Below are 17,131 nucleotides of genomic sequence, written 5' to 3' on the forward strand. Positions count from 1 at the left end.
AAGCTGGACCACCAAGGAAAACCAGGAAGTACTGGATGGCCGGTTCGTCCTATTATGGGACTCCTCAGTAGCAGTGCGCATCCACGATCCCGCCTCTCGAGCGAGATTCGAACACAGGATCTACCAGTCTCGCGCCAGAGCACTTAACCTCTAGACCATTGAGCCGGTCGGCATCCAATAGTCCTAATGTCTAGCTTTAACCAATCCACGAAGTTTGAGCAACCGTTCACCAATTGTCTTCAGTGAGTTGATATCTCACAACAGACGTGGTTTGAATCTTTATTATCCTTACCTCAATAACGTTACTTTATATCTTTTCATAACAACATTATTCACCTTGTTTATTCTTCTCATATCTTCTCAATACAGACAATCTAATCCTTCATTTAGTATGATTCACTCTTATTACTAGTAGTATTGTCATATCATTGAGAAGAGGTTGAGTAGAATGAGTCCAAGTTTTTACTTATTCTCTACTATCATTCTGTAATTCATCATCAACAGGGATGAAGTTGTAAACAAACAAAAGTTTGCCCATTATTATGATTTCATACCCTTTACTAAATGTCTTCTATTTCCCTATTTAGTCCATATTAACCGGTTTATTGTATAGGATTGTCATAAGAGTTAGTTGTCTTGGCACTGTGTGTACATGTTGTATACGCGTGTGCACGCATGGGCGTGTGCATGTGTGTGTGTATGTGTGCATGAGTACTTGCACGAGATTTGAATAAATTTTCCTATATAGACCACGTTGACTGTTTCCAATGGAAAATCAATTCTTTATAATTATCAAAAGGGTCTTTTGTGGAGATTTCAGTATTTTCATAGTTGAAAGCGTGATTCGATTGAAGCTAGACCACCAGGGAAAACCTGGAAGCAGTGGAAGACCGTTTCGTCCTATTGTGGGGCTCCTCAGCAACTATGAAAATACTAAATCTCCACAAAAAACCCCTTCTGATAATTAATATAATCATATACTCATTAGTGACTGACTTCGAGAGGTAAATTCAGGAGTTCTAGTGAAAAGTAGTGACCAGTGGAGTTCAAACCACATCTGCTGTAGAGATATCAACTCACTGAAGACAATTGGTGAACGGTTGCTCAACTTTGTGGATTGGTTGAAGTTAGACATAAACACTATCGAATGCCGGCTCCGTGGTCTATCGGTTAAGGGCTCCGGCTCGAGACTGGCAGGTCCTGTGTTCGAATCTCACTCGTGAGACGAGGTCGTGGATGCGCACTGCTGAAGAGTCCCATAATAGGACGATTTGGCAGTCCAGTGCTTCCAGGTTTTCTCTGATGGTCTAGCTTCAATTGACTCACACTTTCAACTATGAAAATTCTTTATAAGTATTCTAAAATAGAATGATGACTGATTACAAAAATATTTACCATAATGACAATGTTAACCATGGAAAACAAAATATAGATTCGTTTTTATTTGATTGGTCAGTCAATCAGTCACTGAGTTAAATGAAAACAGGAAAAAAAGGTTAATTTTATCAGTCACTTTACTGATTTGATTTTGTAAAAAATTTTATTTACCAATCAGTAGGATTGTTTCCATGTGTATGTGTGTGTGTGCGTTGATGTAGGTTTGTTCTCTGAGCTAGATGATTTGGTCGTGGAGCTTTCATTGTCCTTCTGTGTGTGTGTGTGTGTAGAAACCGATGTCCATCCATAACTGTAATCACATAAGTATCTATGCATGTGTGTATGTGTACAGGTGAGTAAGAAAGGTAGTAGTGGTAGTAGTAGTAGTTAGCAAGTAGATCTGACTTTTTTTGTTTGTATGTTTATTGATAGTAAATGGTATATAAAAAAACATTCATCTAAACAAACCAGTCAATCGTATTGCTTATGTAACTGTAAATCTTTAGTAAAATTGAGTTAAGAGTAGTGAAAGATAGGTGCGTGTTTGTGTGTGTGTGTAAGTGTGTATGAGTATAGTTAGATGTTGGCCATTTTTTTCCCAGTATTCCATCGAATTACATCAAGTTACATATCAATTAGTCTTAATGAAGAATATTTTGATTTGGTTTATATGAATTGAAATTAGGATTGGTTGAAGTTAGACATTAACGCCATTGGATGCTGGCTAAGTGGTCTAAAGGTTAGGTGTCCGTGAGTGAGACCGATAGGTCCTGGGTTCCAGTCTCGCGGGCGGGGTCTTGGGTAAACACTGCTGAGGAGTCCCATACTAGGACGAAACAGCCATTCAGTGATTCCAGGTTTCCCATGATGGTGTAGCCTTAATTGACTCATGGCTTAACCTTCATTTTATTTGAGTTTTATGCTAGTTGACACTTTTAAATGATGAGTATCTGTAATCATTAGGAAACCGGTATTTTTTTATAGAATATGAACAGATTTCGAATATTGACTGGCAATTGGATTCAGAAAACACAATTTAGATTGTTAGGAGCTCGTCGACTGGATATCCTTGCATCCGAATATTGATTTTCATACTGAAACTACATTATAATGGTCTATTCAAACACTGACGAAGAATCAGGTTACCGACAGATATTGATTGCTGAAGAGTCCCATAATAGGACTAAACAGCCGTCCAGTGCTTCCAGGTTTTCCTTGGTGGTCTAGCTTCAATTGATTCATGATTTCAACTATGAACATACTGAAATCTCCACAAAACCCCTTTAGATATTGATCAAACTAAACCCTAAATATCAATAAAGGGGGGCGAAAATTTACAAAATTATAATAAATAAGGCATTATACCTTATTTATAAGTTCCATGTACATAGAGAAGTTGAATTTCAGGTTATGGGAAACAAAAGATTGACCAAATACTATTACTAATGTAGTGTGGTCTACTTATATCCATATAAGTAGCATATGGTGATGGTCAGACATAGAATGTATTTTGGCAAAAGATCGATAAGGAAAGAACAGGAACGAAACACAATCGGTATGTAAATGCATGAACGATGAAATCAGAGAAGATGGACTGATATTTGGAGAAGGAACAGTGAAGATTGAGACAATTGATTGATATTTTACAAACTAACTGTTTACTGCTGTATGGTTATCAGAATTTAGTGAGATAGTCTGTAGTTTGTGTCTAAATACATTCGATTGTCCTCAACTAGTGTTTTGTTCACAACACTGATACTCTACTAAGAGATCATGTTTGATAGTAGTAGAGTGTGAGCTAGCTCACTTTATAAAGTTGTTGACTTCTAGACCGAAACATATCAGTAGGTGAAAAAAACCTTCCATGTTCCAGTAATTCGTAGCTATGCACATTTAGTAATGTAGATCTGAATTCGATTTTCATTGAAATTGTGATGTGTGCTACTCATATTGATATAAGTAGTATATATCATGAGTCAGGAATAGAATATCGGACAGAAGTAGATTGAGAAGATCAAGAAGGATAGAACAGAAACAGAAAGCAATTGATATGGAAATGAAGGAACAGTGAAGTCTGAGACGACTGATTGACATTTCCAAAGGAACAGTTAAGTTTGATTGATATTTTGCAAATTGGATATTTACTGTTTACTTCTGAGATTTTTACTAAGAACTCCTGTAACTTTGTGATGTGATTCATTCGGTTGTCCTCATCGGTGTTCTTGCTCACCACAAGATAAATGTACCATTGTAAGAAGTCTAAACAATACACAACAAATTAGTCGGAAGCACTAATTGACATAAGAATCTTAATCATACATACTGAAAAATTTATCAAATAGAACAGAATATAATCAGAAGGGGTTTTGTGGAGATTTCAGTATTTTTCATAGTTGAAATCATGAGTCAGTTGAAGCTAGACCACCAAGGAAAACCTGGAAGCACTGCTTGACGGCCAAATCGTCCTATTATGGGACTACTCAGTGGCAGTGCGCATCCACGATCCCGCACTCTCGAGATTCGAACCCAGGACCTACCAGTCCCGCTCCAGAGCACTTAATCGATCATCATAAGCAAAGATGGATAGTGGCCGGCAGTGGGATCAAGAACGCGCGTTTCGTCCTATTTGAGACTCGTCTGCTGGATGTACCTAAATCTCAAAGTTGATGTACACTCTGGAACTCGAACCCAGTACCGTTCGCTTCACACGCCATCACGTTATCCACTCAGCTACTGAGTTCTGATAGCCACTAGCTTGTGCAATGAGGTGATACTTAGATTCACTTATTATTATTATTTACTTGAATCTTTTCATTGATGTTTAAGACTGCAATTGATTAGTCTCTTATTGGCATATAAGCATCCCAGTGTAGATTGTCTAAATATTGCCTTAATTCATATGCATTGAATTCAATATAATCATCACGTAGTGAACAAGAAGACGAATGGGGACTATGGAATGTATGTATGACATAGAAATTACAGACTATCTCACTAAAATCTAACAACTATACAGTAAACAGTTAATTTACAAACTATCAATCCATTGTCTCAATCTTGACCATTCCTTCTGCAAATATCAGTCCATAGTCTCCAATTATTTTTGTTCATACATTTTCATACCATTTGCGTTTCGTTTCCGTTCTCTCCTGATCGATCTTCTAGTGAAATACATTCTCTGTCTGACCATCGTTATATACTACTTATTTACTTACTTACTTACTTACTGACTCCTGTCACCCCTCTTGGAGGAGCATAGGCAGCTCACCGAAATTCTCCATCCAACCCTGTCCTGGGCAATCCTTTCCAATTCGTTCTAGTTGTTATTCATCCTTTTCATATCTGCTTCTATTTCCCGGCGTAATGTGTTCTTTGGCCTTCCTCTTTTCCGCTTCCCTTCCTGATTCCAAGTAAGGGATTGCCTTGTAATTATATATTACTACTTATGTGGATATCAGTAACTCACACCACAGTGTGTAATGAAATTCCTGTTTTGGCGCCAAATTATACATAATAAAAATGAATACAGATAAATCAAATTGATATAATATTGTCTACATAAAAAAAGAGTTATGTACATATATTCTACGTCATAATTTTTATACACCTAATTGCCATGGCAACAAATAATAACAAAGAATAAAATCTGTACTGCTCAATAGTTTAGTACATTCATGTTTCTATGTTAGATGGTTTAAAGTAGGAGACATAATGTATTGCTTAGTTAGTAAGTTAGTTGGTTAGTGGTCACACTACAATAGTAGTCAATTACTGTATATATGTTCACACCTATATGTTTATACATTTCCTTTGTGTATGAATATCGGCGAGACTATATGTAATTTATGGATGAGCCAGTCAGAAGAGTCTGAGGGATTTCGAGGTCACCGCGGCAGTTTCAGTATCTAGTGCTCATGTACAATCGGTTCACAGGGGATTTTAGAAAAGATTTGATAATTAAGCGGCTACAATAAATGAGATCAATAAGAAGTTCTTTTATTTGAAATTGTAGTAATCAAATGACTTGTAGACCTTGTGCAGACTATCATGATATTGTTCTTCAATGTAACATATTTTGAAGGAGGACTTTTACTGGAATAGGAACCTTTATCGCTAGATCCAGATTGAGACTAAGGCATGTTATAATAATTGCCACGAACTGTATAAAAAAGCACCAGTAACATTGACTGCAATATTCACAGATGTTACTGAAGCTTCGGCGGTTCAGTGGTATGAGTATTGTAGGGGTATATGCGTAATAAAAATGACAAACTTACACAACCGGAGTACTCACAAACAATATTAAGGCTATGTGGTCGAGGCTGAGAGGGTTTTTGTGACCATTTTATGGTTCCAGAGACCAACTATTATGGAGCCATATGGATGAGTTCCTCTACCTTATGCATTACGATTTGGGAACCTTTGAACCTTTTTCTAATCCTGAATAGTTTTTGAACCATATAAAAGAAGTGAATCCACTTTAATTAGTTGGTTTTGTATAATATATTTTTACTCTATGTTGACTGCTTACTGGCTAACATTTCTCAAGGTCACTTAAGATTCGTTCAAAGGTCGTCCATAAATTATAGTCTCGCCTGGATATCTTCTTGAGATTGTCTAATATACGAATTGACGAATCCATTAGAGGAAACCTGGAAGCAGTGGACGGCCGTTTCGTCTTATTGTGGGACTCCTCAGCAATGCGCATTCACGACATCGCCTCGCGAGATTCGAACCCAAGACCTACCAGTCTCGCTCCAGAGCACTTAACCGATAGTTTATGTATATAGGTACAGTGACATCGAGGGGTAAATCCAGAAGTTCTAGTGGGAAGCAGTGACCAGTGGAGTTCAACCATGTCTGCTGTGAGATAACAACTCACTGGAGGCAATTGGTGAACGGTTGCTCAACTTCGTGGATTGGTTGAAGTTAGACATAAACACCATAGAATGCCGACCGGCTCAATGGTCTATCGGTTAGGTGCTCTGGCGCGAGACTGGTTCGAATCTCGCTCGCGAGGCGATGTCGTGAATGCGCATTGCTGAGGAGTCCCACAATAAGACGAAACGGCCGTCCACTGCTTCCAGGTTTCCTATGGTGGTCTAGCTTCAATCGACTCATGAATTATACTATGAAAATACCAAATCTCCACAAAACCCCTTCTGTGTGTTATATGTGTGTGAGTGAGTGAGTAAGTGTATGAGAGAGGGGGGGTATTTTTATGTATATTTTAATTTGACAAATCTATTTTTATTTCTTTTCTATGATTGTAATAAGTAGTAGATTGAAAAAGTAATTAAATTTAATTAAAATGAATAAATTAAAAAAAAATTCATTTGATGCCAAAAAAAGTTTACTGTCATAAACTTTATTATCTTCACTTGGTATTGTCTGGTCGAATCTTCCCATTGATGTTTAGGACTGTAATTGATCAGTCTCTTATTGGCATATATATAGGTATATCCAACTGACGAGTCCCGAATAGGACGAAACGCACATCCTTCATTCCACTGCTAGCCACTATTCATCTTCACTCATAATGCTTGTGAATTAAGGCAGTGTCGAGGCAATACGCACAGTATGCACATATACCAATAAGAGACTGATCAGTTGCAGTCCTAAACATCAATGGAAAGATTCAAACAAACAATACTAACTGAATTTAAAACTTCACCTCACTGCATAAGTAAGTGGCTATCAGGAGTCAGTAACTGAATGGATAACGTGATGGCGTTTGAAGCGAACATTACTGGGTTCTAGTTCCGGAGTGAACATCAACTCTGAGATGTGGCAGATACATCCAGCTGACGAGTCCCAAATGAGATGAAACGCGGGTCAAAGTGGATTCATCTGCTAGCCACTATCCATCTCTGCTTATTCTACATAGTTTATCCCTAAATCAATCGTAACCTACAGGCAATATGCTTTATGAAAGAGCTACTTAAACAAAATCTTTTAAATGTTCACACGAAATTCATTCATTCATATTACTAAAGAGCAGTTTTATATTTTAGCTCATATCAGATCTTAACAAAAACTCTAAGCTTAAGTACCTTATCCCTACTCTATATATCTAATCTTAACTAAAAGCCATGTAGGGATTTATAAAAATCTATTTGCTTTCTGATAAGGGTTCAAGAAGATGAATGTTGTACATCTATGAGAACTAATGTCCTTGCCCCCAAATGCCTTGGTACGGTTGAGAGTGAGGAGATTCCGCTCTCCTTTTCGAAATGCTCTCACATGGCCACGCGTATACAGCCACTGTCAGAGAAGTCCTATTCACTGCATTCTCGGAACCGGGGTGTTGTCTACGAAATTGAGAGGACGAAAGGCGAATGTCCAGAGCTTTAACCGGGTTGGTGGACACAGAAAGTCCATCTAGGGGAGTTGGAAAACCCTCATTCCAAACCAATAGTGCACATGGGCTCCAGTATCCTGAGTGAACAAATGGCGTATGATTCAATCGAACTACATCTCCTTACGATGCTCCACTGCGTTGTGAATCAGATCTTTAGGTCAAAGGCTTCGGGTGTGGCCCCTTAAAAAAACTACCTGTTTCGGTCTGGGCACCCGGGCAATATCACAGCCCTCACACAAATCAAATGAGATTTGTGTGGTGCATATATATCTGGTGCCGCCTTGTACCAATATTTATGTATTTGAATAAATAAAATAAATTGTTACTTCAATCTACAAGAAGGGTGAACTGTAGAAGGACTTAATCAGTTCATTCAAATATATACAAACATTGTTTATACATTGTAATATCATTATTTTCTTTTCCATAAAATTTACATTACCAAAGAACATCATCTGATTGAATTAAAGCCGCTTCATGGTTGTTTTTAACCCATCCCCCCTATATTATATGATCATCTATCAAATTGCCCAAAGAACACATTACGTCGGGAAATAGAAGCATATATAAAATGGATGAATGTTAACTGGAAAGAACTGGAAAGGATTGCCCAGGACAGAGTTGGATGTAAAATGCTGGTGAGCGGCCTATGGTCCTCCACGAGGGATAACAAGCGTAAGTAAGTAAGTTATCAAATTGTCCCATCAACAATATAGAAGCTAAGATAATAATATATAAAAAAGAATTCTACCAGGATTCTCATGTTTATAATCTAAATATAATAACCTATAAATAATCAGAATTAAACTTTTCTAATTAATTTCTAAATGAGTTCGAATCCCATAAGAGGAAGGGTAGATGTACATTACTGAAGAGTTTTATACTAAGATGAAACAGCTATCCAACACTTTCAAGTTTTCAATACTTACTTACTTCCTTACGCCTGTAACCCCTCGTGGAAGAGCATAGGCCGCTCACCAGCATTTTACATCCAACTCTGTCCTAAGCCTTCCTTTCCAGCTATTTCCAGTTAACATTCATCCTTTTCATATCTGCTTCTATTTCCCGGCGTAATGTGTTCTTTGGCCTTCCTCTTTTCCGCTTCCCTTTCAGATTCCAAGTTAAGGTTTGCCTTGTAATGCACATTGGTGATTTCCTTAATGTATGTCCTATCCTACCTCCAACGTCTTTTCCTAATTTCCTCTTCAGTTGGAAGCTGGTTTGTCCTCTCCCACAGTAGGCTGTTGCTGATAGTATTGCTCTAACATTTATTCATTCATGATACTCATTACCAAATCATCTCATTAGGGAATTAGTTGAAAATACAAAAAAAATTTCTACCCTAATCAACTTCATCAATATTTTTTTGTTTAAATTAATGACATCACATGAGATTTTTTTTCTCTTTTTTTTTAAAAAAAAAGTTAATTAGCTACATGAAGAGAAAACTATTTTTTTTGCTTTTTGCATTGTTTTTCTCTTTTTTCTTCTTTTTCTTTTTCTTTTTTTTAAAAATTTTTCTTAATGGTTTAATACATTTGGGATAATCAAGATAAACTAAAATGAAAAACATGAAAACATCACCATTCAATCCTGGTTAATCAACATTCAAAAATTCAATGAAAATGAACTGATGGAAATACAATCCTATTAATCTCATTATAATTAAGATAAAGATGGATAGTGGCTAGCAATGTAAGCCAGTTTGATTCACGTTGCGTGAATTTATAATTAAGATAGCAAATTAATAATTTTTTGGATAGAATCATTTCTATAGTTGAGATCATGAGTCAATTGAACAACAAGTTATAATATAATCACTTTTTACATCAGAATAAACTAAAAACAAATTGAGCTATTAAGTTGACCTGATAAGTGTTTAACATATAGTATGAGTATTTGATTGATCATCATCGTTGAATCCCGGTTCACTGGTCTAGAGGTTGAGCACTCGCGCACGAGACTGATAGGTCCTGTGTTCGAATCTCGGGAGGCGAGGTCGTGGATGCGTACTGCCACTGAGGAGTCCCACAATAGAATGAGACGACCGTCCAGTGTTTTCAGGTTTTCCATGGTGGTCTAGCTTTAATTGACTCATGATTTCAACTATAATCATAATATATTTCACTGACTATTAGTTAAAGGATATTTTAACAAGCTTGATAGGTCGCATTCATCGAATGTCCTTGATACAATCATTCAATCAGAATATGATCTAGTTATCCAACATATCAAATACAAATTGCTTGATAAATTTATTGTTTACCAAGTACATTATAACCAATGTTTTACTATAGATGGTTCGACGAGACTATAATTTATGGACGAACCAAAACAGATATAAAATAGCTAGTTTTGAATTTTGGAGCGAAATTCATTCATACTCATTTGTATAAATAGCGGTCTTAGTATGTTGGCTTATGTCAGTTCCTGATGACATCTGATTCCTAATCCTAACTATCAACTATCAATCGTAATTCTAATTCCTCACACTGTTTTATATCGCTTATTTAGTTCTGTTTAGTAGGTGAACACACTCAAGGTCATTTTGATGTAGGTTTGTTCTTTGAGCTGGATAGTTTGATCGTGGAGCTTTCATCATCCTTCTGAACGACATCATCAGCATAAACTTCAGGTAGAAGTGAAGTGTTCGAATTTCTCCACATATGATTCACAGCTTATCCTGTGCGCCTCGATGTTGATTGGTTCTTATTGACCTTAAATCTGTCATTCTTTATTTGTTTGTTTTGGTTATGTATCCTATTGGTTTGATTTTTGTTTCTATGATCATCCACCTGAGCTACAAATATTCTCCACCACTCTTAAGGTCACTTTAACATCGCGCAATATTCGTCCATAAATTCTAGTTTCATCGATGCTTCTGTTAAGGTCATTCCTCTCCATAGAAGTAGTAGTACTTCCTTTATGTTACAGAAACTGAAAATGTGAGATGTATTATGTTATTATAAAAATAAAGAAGGAAAAAAGAAGCTATAGTGATGATTAAAGCTCCGTGGATGACATTCACCGCGTGCCTTAATATTTTTGTTATGAATAATATTTATAACTCATCAAGGCAATCGCGGAAAATGGCATACAAAACGGACTTTATAATGTTTACTTATAATGATAATAACAGAATACCACCACCACCACTACTACTACTACTCATAATAATATAAGTAGTCTTGGTAGTTTTAGTAGTTGATAACTTACGTGTTATTCATTGACTTACTTTGAGAGTGTATTCGTCATACTTATTGTTAAAGGATTCATCGTGTTCAACATCTGGAGAGAATCAAGTACATTATACTCAGTTGTTTGAATTAATGCTACAAACTGAATTACATAAATAGGTATTTAACCATGTTTTATAGATCAAAGTTGACAAATTGCTAAGGTACTTATCTATCACATATTTCATCTTTCACCATATCTATAGTCATGAGAAAACATCAAGGCATCTACTCTGGATGCATGTATCCCAATAAAGATTGGTCAAATAGAGTCCTGTATATCAGCAAAAGGAAATAGCAAACGTATACAAATAATTTCATACTGATTGAACAAGTTAGATTCAGTAGCCTGAGAGATACCACATCGGATTCGAAGAGAAAGGACCAGGTTGAAGTCTCGATACTTGAATACTGGTAGACCCAGCTGACGAATTCTCAACACGATTGTCTTCAATATATTCCCACCTCTTCTTAATTTTATCATATCAGTTATTCTTTCGTTGTGTTGATATGTCGCATAAAAGAATCATATTAACAATCTACTTGAGTCTAAATCTAACAATCTATCCTTTTATAATAGTTTTTTTCGTATTCTTAGTCTTATTTGTATAATTATCTATCGTGGATGCGCACTGCCACTGAGGAGTCCCATAATAGGACGAAACGGTCGTCCGGTACTTCCAGGTTTTTCATGGTAGTCTAGCTTCAATTAACTCATAATTTCAATTATGAATATAACAGAATTTTTTCATAATTTTTGACAAGGACAGTAATAGAACTCATCAACATCATCTTCAGGAAAATTACCAATGAACTGGTTGGATCTTTACAGAAGCTGGGGAAAAATAAATATGACAATATATAAAATATACTCGTGAAAACAAAACCCTACAATTCCCTGAGTGTTATTGACTTGAATCTTCTCATTGATGTTTGGAACTGCTACCGATCAGTCCCTTATTGGTATATGTGCATATCACCTCGATATAGCCTTATTTTACAAGTAATATAAACATAGATGGATAGTAGGTAGCAATGAAATCCAGTTTGATGCACATTTCGTCCTATTTGGGACTCATCAGCTGGATATACGTGGATTTTCAAGTGGCTATCTGGACTCGGTAGCTAATGGTACAGGGTTCGAGTCCCAGAGTGAATATCAAACTCTAGGATGCAGCTAGATCCAGTTGATTAATCTCAAATAGGACGAAACGCGAGTCCTGAATTCTACTGCTAGCTACTGTTCATCTTTGCTAATAAACCATACAATATTTATGCATATACACAAACATTCACTAGTAATCATATATATACTTTGAATTCACTTAGTATTGTTTGTTTGAATCTTTCAATTGATGCTTAGGACTGCAACTGGTCAGTCTCTTATTGGCCATATATGCATACTGTGCGCAATGCCTTGATATTGCCTTATAATGCTTGTGAATTAAGGCAATATCGAGGCAATACACACGCAAGCTGAGTGGATAACGCGATGGCATTTGAAGCGAAAGGTACTGGGTTCGAGTCCCAGAGTGAACATCAAATCTGAGATGTGACAGGTACATCCAGCTGACGAGTCCCAAATAGAACGAAATGCGCGTCAAACTGGATTCCATTGCTAGCCACTATTCATCTTTGCTTACTATATATATTTTGTTTAAATCAAATGAATTATCAATGTTTCAATGTTTCAATGATGATTTTTATTCAACTATAACTATTTAATGATTGTCTAATAATGAAAATTTATGGTTTAAATATACTACTACTACTATTACTACTGCTAATGCTACTACTTTTATGAATAAAATGAAAAGAAGTGACATTTATTACCCTTTTCTATTCTCATACTCTTTTATCTCTTCCCCCTCCCCCCTTTGTTTTTTTTTTAAAAAAAGAAGAATAACTATGAAATGATTGATATACAGACATAAATAGAGATTAGAAAAGAACTTTCGATTTGCATAGTGATATACCCTCGAATAATAATAATAATAATAATAATAATCTACTTTATACACTTTACTTCTACCTTATTCATGATCTTTCTATCTTTCATATTAACTATATACGTAGATATAGATAGATACATAAGTAATCATGAATGGGTAAAGTTGTATTGGAAAACAGAACAAAATACCCAATATTGTTACGATGGTAATTATGAGAATAGATACATATATACACACACGTACACACACAAAAGTATAGATCTTTTTATTTGAGACATCATTATGATACTTGGCAATGTCACTAGAACTCCTTTTTTGTTATTACTTACTTTTAAATGTATAGTAAATGAGATATAAATATTAATTAAGCAATTATACTACTAATATTACTACTCTTAGACTACTCATTGATCCATTTATGGAAATGTAGGTTCACATAGAAACATATATGTATATATACTCGTGTGAATGATACGTAGCAATTGTTCAACGGGATAGAAAATCATTGAATGCATACAAACATGTTCATATATATATGGGTGTATGGGTGTATATATCTCTTTCCAATGGAAAGAAAGGGAAAACAAATGTGTTACAATGATATAAACGAACATTTATATTGATGAAGATAATAATAATAATAATAATGATATGAAATAGGAATTTATGATTAAGTCTAGAGGTTTATGAGGATGTTATTGATCTATGTAAGTCGTAATCAACAACTTACTTACTTACTTACGTCTGTTACTCCCAATGGAGTATAGACCGCCGACAAGCATTCTCCAAACCACTATGTCCTGGGCCTTCCTTTCTAGTTCTGTCCACTTGTTGTTCATTCTTCTCATGTTGTTTATCTCCATTTCTCGGTGTAATGTGTTCTTTGGTCTTCCTTTTTTCCTTCGGCCTTTAGGACTCCATGTGAGGACTTGTCTTGTGACGCAGTTGGGTGATTTCCTCAATGTGTGTCCTATCGAGTTTCAGCACTTCTTCCTTATTTCTTTCTCCACTGGATGGAATCTGGTTTGTTCTCTTCCACAGTAGAATGTTGTTGATAGTGTCTGACCAACGGATCCGAAGTATCTCTTGCATAGAGAGGTTTGAACATTACCGTACTTGTAGTTCTGTATAACAAACTAGTTTTTATGATGAGCAAGAATTATTGTAAATTAACTGAGCTTTGATATGTGAACCATTCGACATTAGGTTAGTGATCTAAAAGATGATAGTTCATTGCGATGTTTAAATGTTATGGGTGTTTGCCCCTAGGTAGAATAGTGGATGTTCACTGATGAAGACTCCTATACTAGGACGAAACAACAACATAAAAGAGTGATCGAAACGTTTAAGGAAATCATTTTATGAAGACTGAAACAAATTCATTTCCGAAAAAGAACCTTAAAGCATTTATATAGACACAAAATTATTTACATTTTTCAACTTCAATTATGTACATTATGTGTATGAGGATGGCCTACGAATGAACTCAAGGAAGCTCTAAAAAGCCTAGAAAGAGCCAAAGACATTCTATCCAATCATCTTTCGGAAGAATATTCCGGAATTTCTAAGTATAGCTTCCCTATTGGACAAATGCTAAAAAAACCCTGTATGCGGATTGGATGATTGTAATGATGACTTTGTTTTCACTAAAAGCTATAAATACCTGAGGTTTTTGTACCATACTTGACACTGTTTTGAATAATGTCCTTTCTCGCCCGTCTTTCTGTCTTCTCATTTGAGACTTGGGAAGGTTCTAGCGTTCGAGTACTCAAGTTATACGGCGTATATTGATTTATTGACATTGGGATATCTGTTTGAATGGAATACTTCATACTTTAATTTTTTGTAATTAATCTCGTTCATATGACTACCTCATATCAATATGGTGATTCTTATTTTATTCACATCATTCATTTATTGGAAAATGTGGTTTCTAAATTTGTATAACTCCGCCTGTAACTCCTCCGGCGGCTACTGCCGGTCTGAAGCCCGGATAAAGGAGGAGGGTTGAGCATGGGGTTAGCGACTCCATCCCGTAGAAAACCAACTCGCTAAAAAAACGCTAATCAGAAAAAAAATTATTCAAACCATTTAAACTCTGCCCTGGGAGTTGAAGGAATAATTATGACGTCTCATGATGAAAGTCGAGTTACTTTGGAAGTCATGAGGCCGATGCACCTTCTAACAATCAGAGCAATAATTTTTATAGGTACATATGACTCAGCTTGTAGCTGTTCTAAGGTTATTGCCAGTCCCAAGCTCAGGTAAAAGACGGTTGGACATGGAGTCAGCAACCCCAACAGCAACCCAACAACAACAACTCAGTGTTAACTATCAAGTCAAGATCGAAGATGAACTACATTCAATAATAATAATAATTGATTATATTGAATAAAGACTTAACGGTAAGGAATTTTAAGGTTGATCAGTTAACCAATCACTTACATACAACATAGAAACTGGCACAAATATGTATCACTTCAAATGATTAGGTATCATAACAATAGATTGAATCATAAAATGAACATGATCCAGATCATAAGAGAATAAGAAGAAAAGAACAAAAGGACATCAGTTTAGTCAATATTAAGTTTTGTGAATTAAAATAATCAGAAGGGGGTTTTGTGGAGATTTTAGTAATTTTATATAGTTAAGATCATTAGTCAATTGAAGCTAGACCACCAGGGAAAACCTGGAAGCACTGGAAGGCCGTTTCGTCTTATTGTGGGAGGAGTCCCACAATTGACTTCAATTGACTCATGATTTAAATGAACAGTTTGAATGAGATATGATATACACATCGAGTAACTAATTAGTTAATATCTTTAATCAGTATTCATCATAGATTAGTCCTATTTAAGTTACCATTTAAAATAAAGGAGTACTAAATAGATATTTTATCGAAGTATAGAACTCTTGAAAAGTGAACACTTATATAACTAATAGGGATCCAATTCAAAACTTTTAGGTCTCATTGAGAACATTAAACATTGAGTGTACCTCATGGTTCATATTTAATGAAACAATTTTACAGTCTGGAACTCAAAACAACTGCCTGTCAAACAACACTAACATCAGAATTTTCAATACAAATGTCAAGACAGTTCTACTGTATGGGACGGAAACCTGGAGAACTACGAAAGTCATCATCCAGAAGTTACAGGTGTTTATTGACAGTTTTCTACTCAAGATACTTCGGATCTGTTAACCAAACACTATCGGCAACAACCTACTGTGGGAGAGAACAAACCAGATTCCAGCGGAGGAAGAAATCAGGGAGAAGTGCTGGAAGTGAATTGGACACACATTGAGGAAATCACCCGACTGTGTCACAGGACAAGCCCTCATATGGAATCCTGAAGGCCGAGGGAAAAGAGGAAGACCAAAGAACACATTACTTCGAGAAATGGAGACAGACATGAGAAGAATGAATAACAATTGGATAGAACTAGAAAAGAAGGCAGATGACAGAGTGGGTTTGAGAATGCTGGTCGGTGGTCTATGCTTCATTGGGGGTAACAGACATAAGTAAGTAAGTAATTTTACATTCAATCAATTTGTGAGTGATTATTATAGGTTTATCTAATACAGTCTACATTTTGTAATTACAACCCTTCCTTCATCAGAGGAATCAATTAAATTTTCCTTCAAATAATCACTTACATTCATCGTTGATGAAAAGATTTTCAATGAAGCTTCAACTGAAGTATCTATATCAGTAAAAAAAACAAGTAGTATAGTTTATTTATGAGTAGTATATACAAAGAACACACTGTGTTGACAACTGGAAACAAACATAAGAATGATGAATAACAACTAGAAACAAGTGGAAAGGATTGCCCGGGACAGAGTTGAATGAAGACTGTTGGTGAGTGGCCTTTGCTCCTCTTCTATGAGGTGTAACAGACGTAAGTAAGTAATAGCTTTTGCATTTTTATCAGAACTGATTTACAATTGTTGAATGTAATTAATCTGTATTTCCGTTCAACATGATAATAAATAATACGTACATGTGTATTATCACCACTCAGTGATCAATCAATTGTGATTACATCTCAGTCCTACAGGATGTCGGTCACGGTCCGAATAGCTCAGTGGTAACGTCTTTGACTGAGAAGCTGAGTGACACGGAGTCAAATTTGACAGGGAGCATCAGTTCCCTCAAGATTACAGGTATAACTTGCTAACGAGTGCCAAGTAGCACG

General features: G+C 35.9%; 3 non-coding genes across 3 annotated transcripts; all 3 read left to right on the top strand.

Moving 5' to 3' along the window:
* The first annotated feature begins 1,152 nt into the window (after positions 1 to 1,152).
* Smp_tRNA_00269_Pseudo_CGA.1.1 lies at positions 1,153 to 1,226 on the top strand. The gene has a single exon. It is a non-coding gene (tRNA).
* Positions 1,227 to 10,751: 9,525 nt separating this feature from the next.
* Smp_124-1.1.1 lies at positions 10,752 to 10,837 on the top strand. The gene has a single exon (XR_001974572.1). It is a non-coding gene (microRNA).
* Positions 10,838 to 12,441: 1,604 nt separating this feature from the next.
* Positions 12,442 to 12,510, top strand: Smp_tRNA_00324_Gln_TTG.1.1. The gene has a single exon. It is a non-coding gene (tRNA).
* The last annotated feature ends 4,621 nt before the right edge of the window (positions 12,511 to 17,131 follow it).

This window comes from Schistosoma mansoni, chromosome 6, assembly GCF_000237925.1.
Source record: "Schistosoma mansoni strain Puerto Rico chromosome 6, complete genome".
NCBI lineage: Eukaryota > Metazoa > Platyhelminthes > Trematoda > Strigeidida > Schistosomatidae > Schistosoma > Schistosoma mansoni.